Source organism: Aulonocara sp. 'chitande type north' Nkhata Bay, linkage group LG17 (assembly GCF_057382095.1).
Source record: "Aulonocara sp. 'chitande type north' Nkhata Bay isolate Kocher_YH1m ecotype deep benthic linkage group LG17, A_spYH_male_GT1.1, whole genome shotgun sequence".
Lineage (NCBI taxonomy): Eukaryota > Metazoa > Chordata > Actinopteri > Cichliformes > Cichlidae > Aulonocara > Aulonocara sp. 'chitande type north' Nkhata Bay.
Window position 1 is genome coordinate 28,863,316 of NC_141360.1, and position 6,000 is coordinate 28,869,315.

Consider the following 6,000-nt stretch of genomic DNA (forward strand, 5'->3'; position numbering starts at 1 on the left):
TGTTGCTGGCCTTTAGTTTAGACACAAAAGAGATACAATAGGGTGTTGCTGCAACAGGTCCACAGTTGTGCTACCTCCATTAACAACAGAAAAAAAAAAAAAAGATGAAACAGAAAAAACAAGCTTGTTTTCTCTGCTTGCTGTATTCACAGTGGCCTCAGAGACATTCATTAAAGCATACAGTGGATTCAAGCACAACCAGAACACCCTGTCCTCATAGCTGGAACCTGTGTGTACATGTGTGCGGGGGTGTCTGTGTGTCAGAGTAACAAAAGAAAAAAAATAGAGCACAATAAAGAGCAGCCATCTGTAAAACATGGTGGAAGCTCTGTTATGCATTGAGGATCCATTTTAGCCAGTGGTGTTGGGGATCTTGTCAAAATTTACAGAATCATGAAGAAGTGAGGGGCGGTTTGAAGCTTTTGCACAGTACAGTACATTGAAAGCATGCTGCACACACAGATGACATTGGGCCCTCCTGTATAATCTAACCCTGACTGACTGAAAGCAAGGACAGCCTGTGTGTGTTCAAATATATCATTGGTCCTATCTTTTCTTCCCTGTTTGCTTTTTGTGCTACACTGTCCTTCATATTCTGAGTTGACAATGACTGAGTGATAGTACTGAACTATTGGAAAAACCAGTATGACCACAAGACAATGCATTTTACTTTAGTCCTCTTCAGATTTAGAGTTAATTAATTCGTAATGTGAGAAGAGCTTAAGCTGAATATGACTAGGGGTGCAACACTTCACCAAAACCAGGGGTCTGTTTGTACTTTGGTTTTCTTTAAAGGGGATGAATAACAAAAAAATAGGGGAAAAGGTCAATGCATTTACACTTGAGCAAAAAGAAAAAAACAACAACCCCAAAACAGCTGAAGGTAAAACAGAGCATCAGAATGATGAAGCAAGATGATATATGTGACTTTGAAAGAGGCATAGTTGTTCGTGCCTGATGGGCTGTTTTCAAGAATTGCTAATCTACTGGGAAAAAGCATGGATCCATCCTGCCTTGCATAACAGTTGAGGCTGCTAATTGTGTAATGGTGTGTGGGATTATTTTCTATGCACACTTAGGGCCCTAAGTACCAAATGAGAATCTTTTAAACACCACAGCCTACTTGAGTTGTTACTGACCATGTCTATCCCTATATGATCACAGTGTACCCATCTTCTGATGACTGCATCCAGCAGGATAATGTGCCGTGTCACAAAGCTAGAATTACCACAAACTAATTTTCTGAACATGAAGTTCACTCAAATGGGCTCCATAGTCACCCAATTTCAGTCTAGCAGAGCACTTTTCAGATGTGCTGGGATCAGAGATGGGCAGTAACGTGTTACTTGTAACGCGTTTGAGTTTGATTCCATAAAAAGTGACAAAAACATTAGCGTCCATCGTGCGTGGGAAGAAAACTTTTTACAGCGAAAAAAACCCCTAAACTTCCAAGCAAGCACCGAGTGCGCAACGATGTAATGGGAAACTCAGAGAGAAACTCGCGGATTCTTCAACTGACCGCGGCACACCTGCACCAGGGTAAACCTCCGCCTACCCTAGTCCTGCTTTACAGGTGAAAATAGAGCAACAGGACCGCTGAGTCTTTGACTTTATTTATTTTCTGCTGTGTTTTACTTGCATCTATTTGAAAGAGTGAGTGTAAACACAAAAAATATTTTATTTTATGTGCTGGAATGTGCAGAAAATAGGTTTAAATGTTAAACTAATTTATTCAAGTCAGAGAATGTCGCATATAATTACATTTTTGTTTGATGCATAAAGTTAAAAGATTAAAACTGATAAAACAAGTTTAAAAAAAAGCGACTTTTCCAGTTGATTACATTTTGTATGATGGATTATGCAGAAAAAGTAGAATTGGGTTGAAAGATCTATCACTTTATTACCTATTCAGGTTGCAAATCGTGTTTTTAAAAAGTAACTAAGTAATTAATTACTTTTGAAAATAAGTAATCAGTAAAGTAACGGGATTACTTTTTGGGGGAAGTAATCAGTAATTAGTTACTGATTACTTTTTTCAAGTAACTTGACCAACACTGGCTGGGATGGAAGATTCACATCATAGATGTTCTGCAACAACTCTGCAGCAACTGCATTAATGTCAACATTGACAAACATCTTTGAGGAATGTTTCCAGCACCTTGTTGAATCTTTGTCACAAAGAATTAAGGCAGCTCTGAAGGCAAAGGGGGATCCAACTGGCCAGGTGCGCCTAACAAAATAAGTGTATGACCAGCTCTATTGGCTGTAGAAGTGGATGTGGCTGTCTACACAGTCTTTAAAGACTGGCTGTTTTATAAGCGTGTGCTGTCAGGCTAGCGTTCTCGCTCTCATTTCAGTTATGATGTAAAATGCAATTACCTTTAATTTAACCTGGAAAGCAATGACTGTGTGAGTGTGGCAGACTAAAAAAAAAAGCAGATCGAATAACCACAAAGGAGGATAGAGAGAGGATCTATAACATGACGGAAAAGCTATTATTTTGTCAGTTTTACTTGTTCATTTCCTACTGTGCTGTCACTATGGGGACAGACATGCGTCAGCGCTGTTCGTCAAGCCCGTGTTACGCCCCGTCCCCTTCGCGTGTGCGTCCGCCTATGTGTTTGCATAACCTACTCAGCCACGATTTCATAACCATGTTCATCTTGGACACTGCTGCTTGCTTCCCACACAGATGAATATTGATGTAGCTACATGCCTGAATTGTGTTTACTTTGCTTATATTGCTCTAATAAAAAGCATTAAATGTATTCCCAGAATGTACTGAGTGGGGCGAAATAACAGAAAAAAGAAATCCAAGAAATCTCAAGAAAAAAAACACCAGCAAGAATCAAAATAAGAAATATCAAGTGAGTCCTTTTGGTAATTTGCACACTCACAGTCATGTATTATACAACCAGTTTGTTATTCAGTTCAAGTGCTTATTTCAACATTTACATCTGAATAAAGTTTTCAATGATTCCTTTCATTCCTTTATTCTTTTTTTTTTTCATGCTCAAAAGTGAGTTTTGGTTTTCACAGTCCTGACCTTTGGGATTGCAGACTCATCAGCAGAGGTGATGTGACTGTCTACACAGACCCAGAAGACTTCCAGGCAAACCAATATCTCACATGTCTCACAAGCGATCTAGCTAATCTATTAGTGGCAGAGGCTTCAGTGTGAACACTTTATGTTCCAGTGCATCTTTTAATACGCTATGCCTAAGCTATTCACATCTTCCATTTTGGTGCTTTCAGAAATTGTCATTTTGAGCAGGTGCAACTGGCAGGAAAGCAGACACTTCAGGTGATGAAGGAACATCTTTGCGAACTGATTGCTGTTGTTTCAGAAGTGAAAGGGGGTTGACGCTAAATAATGCATAGATGAATCCGTGAGACTTATGTCATCCCCTTTCCCTCTATTTCTGTCTGAGTTCACTGTGGGTAATCTGCATCTGAAAAGGTTTATGCCGTACCAAAAAGAAAGAATGGAGCTTTTGCTCCATTTCCTGACACTTTTCTCTTTTGAATTGAGACCAAGTGTGCATCTTTTTTAAAAACAAATGCATGTGAGCGTTTCCGTTAAACTGCGTGAAAGGAGTTGTTTCATAGTGTTAAAAACAAAACAAAACAGCATGATGTATTTTGACATCGCTTGGAACGCTATAGCTTAATTACCTCATCAGTGATGATTATTGCGTGGGCTGGAGGCTACTGTCATGCTGTTGCTATGACATCTAGAGTCCATGAAAAGATGCGGGCATTTTTAGTGCATAACGGTGTTAGGCCTTTTGAAAGCAACAAACATGCACGTGACCAAATGCAAAAACCCCTGCACAGACACATTTTATCTACTTTGACATAGGGGGAGTGACCAGCTTCATGAAAACGTACTGAGTGATTAGGGGTCTCTAATGTGCTCTCAGGTAGCCAGTGTGATCATAACCCTCTAGCAGCCGATGACAGATTCAATGGCTTTCAGTCCAGCTTTGCATCAAAGCACATTCCTGGCCCATCACTGCAGAAATTCTTTGATCTTTCCTGACAAATCTCTTTCATTCTGTCAGTAAATATTTCATACTGGGGGAGTATGAAAGTGTTGCATAAATATATTTGGGGGGAAAAAAGAAGAACTTCTGTCCTATAGCTTAGAGCAGCTTTAGGAGAATAAAACACAAGGAAAAAGTTGGCATGTCACGGCTAGGCGGATCAGCTGCACGCTGATCAGCCCTCTCTGTTTCTCTTCCTCTTCTCTCTCGTCGGGGCGGAACTCACTGTGGGTTCATGCCCTTGGCCCACGCCCTCGGGAGATGAGACCCAGGTGTCTCATTAAGGGGAGCAGCATTTAAGCCAGGAGGTGACTGCTGTTCGTCGCTGGATCGTTGTCTACCACGCGTTAGTAAAGTCAAAGCTACAGCAAGTTTAGTGAAGAGTGTTTTCCTCTGTGCATCGTCCTTAACCCTGTCTCCCTGTCTACAGAACCTCTTGGATTTTTCCCCGTGTGTTTCCCGTGTGGCAGTGTTGGAGTGTGAACCTGTGATCGTGTGAGTGGATATTCTGAAGAACGTATGCTTTCCCCTGGACTTCCCTGGAGACCCCTTCTTCCCCCACTCAGCTGTATATAACACCCCCCTGCACATTCTTGTATATACACCTGGTGACTTGTAAATAAACTCTTCTTGTAAGCATCAGTACCGGAGTCCTGCGCTTGAGTCCTCCTTCCAACCATAACATGGCAGCACTAAATGCAATATTTAGAATAACAGCGCAAGGAAACAGGCAGCATCACATGGACAAAAGTTTTAGGCTGCAGCACCAAATCTTTGAATTCAGCTGTTTTCGGTGCCGTTGCCAAAGCTGTATAAAATCAAGCAGTCTGCCTTTACAAACACTTGTAAAAGAATGGGTTGTTCTAAAGAGCTCACTGAATTTGAGTGAGGTACTCAAACAGTTTCATAGGATGAAACTGTTGCAAGAAGTCAGTTTATGAGGCTTTTTCCATTGAACTAAGCAAAAACATTTAGAAACCACACCAAATCAGCCACAAAGCTGCAGACAACATAAGCTGACTCATTAGCTGCAGAGTTCCAAAACTCCTCTGGTATTAACATCAGCACAAAAACGGTATGCTGGAAGCTTCGCCAAGCAGCTCTTATTGATACAATCCAAGGTGGCAATTCAGTATCGTGCCAAAAAAGTTATTGTCTACCAAAAACTGACTGGTTGTCAAACATATCTTAAACACATCTCTCATTAATGAATCATTTTTTTATATTTTTAAATATCCAGGTAAAAAGGGTCATTGGCATTTTCTTTTGGAGCAGAAATTGCAACAAATACACAGTTTTGAGTGAGAAAAAAGGACTAGATTAGGATTCTGCAGGCACAATAACACAGAGTTGTAAAGATACTTGTAAAATCTGTCGACCACAGTCTATATCAATAAATGCATAACATATTTGACAGAAAAAACATATGGAAACATCAAAACATTAAAAATCAAACACTTTTTGGCACAACACCAGCATCTTCAACTCATAAGCAGTATAAATCTGTTCCAATGCATGCTACTGTCGAGCCTGAAGTTGCTTCCAAGGACATCGTGGAGATAATTCCTCACTACTTAAAGAGAAAATAATGCAATCCCACAGACGTCTTACACCCTCAAAACATCCTGTTATCCTTGTTGTACCCGAGTTGCGTTCATGCTGCAGATGGATACGAGTTAAAGTTCGAGCCATAGCACTTCAGTATCTAGCTCACAGGTGTCAGACTCCAGGCCTTAAGGGCCGGTGTCCTGCAGGTTTTAGATATGTCCTTGATCCAACTCAACATGTCTTGACGTTCTCCAGAGGCCTGGTAATGAACTAATCATGTGATTCAGGTGTGTTAACCCAGGGTGAGATCTAAAACCTGCAGGACACCGGCCCTTGATCTAGCTAGTGCTACAGAGGAGTCAACTTTTTAAAAACTCAACATGACCAAACGTGTAAACTGTTTCTG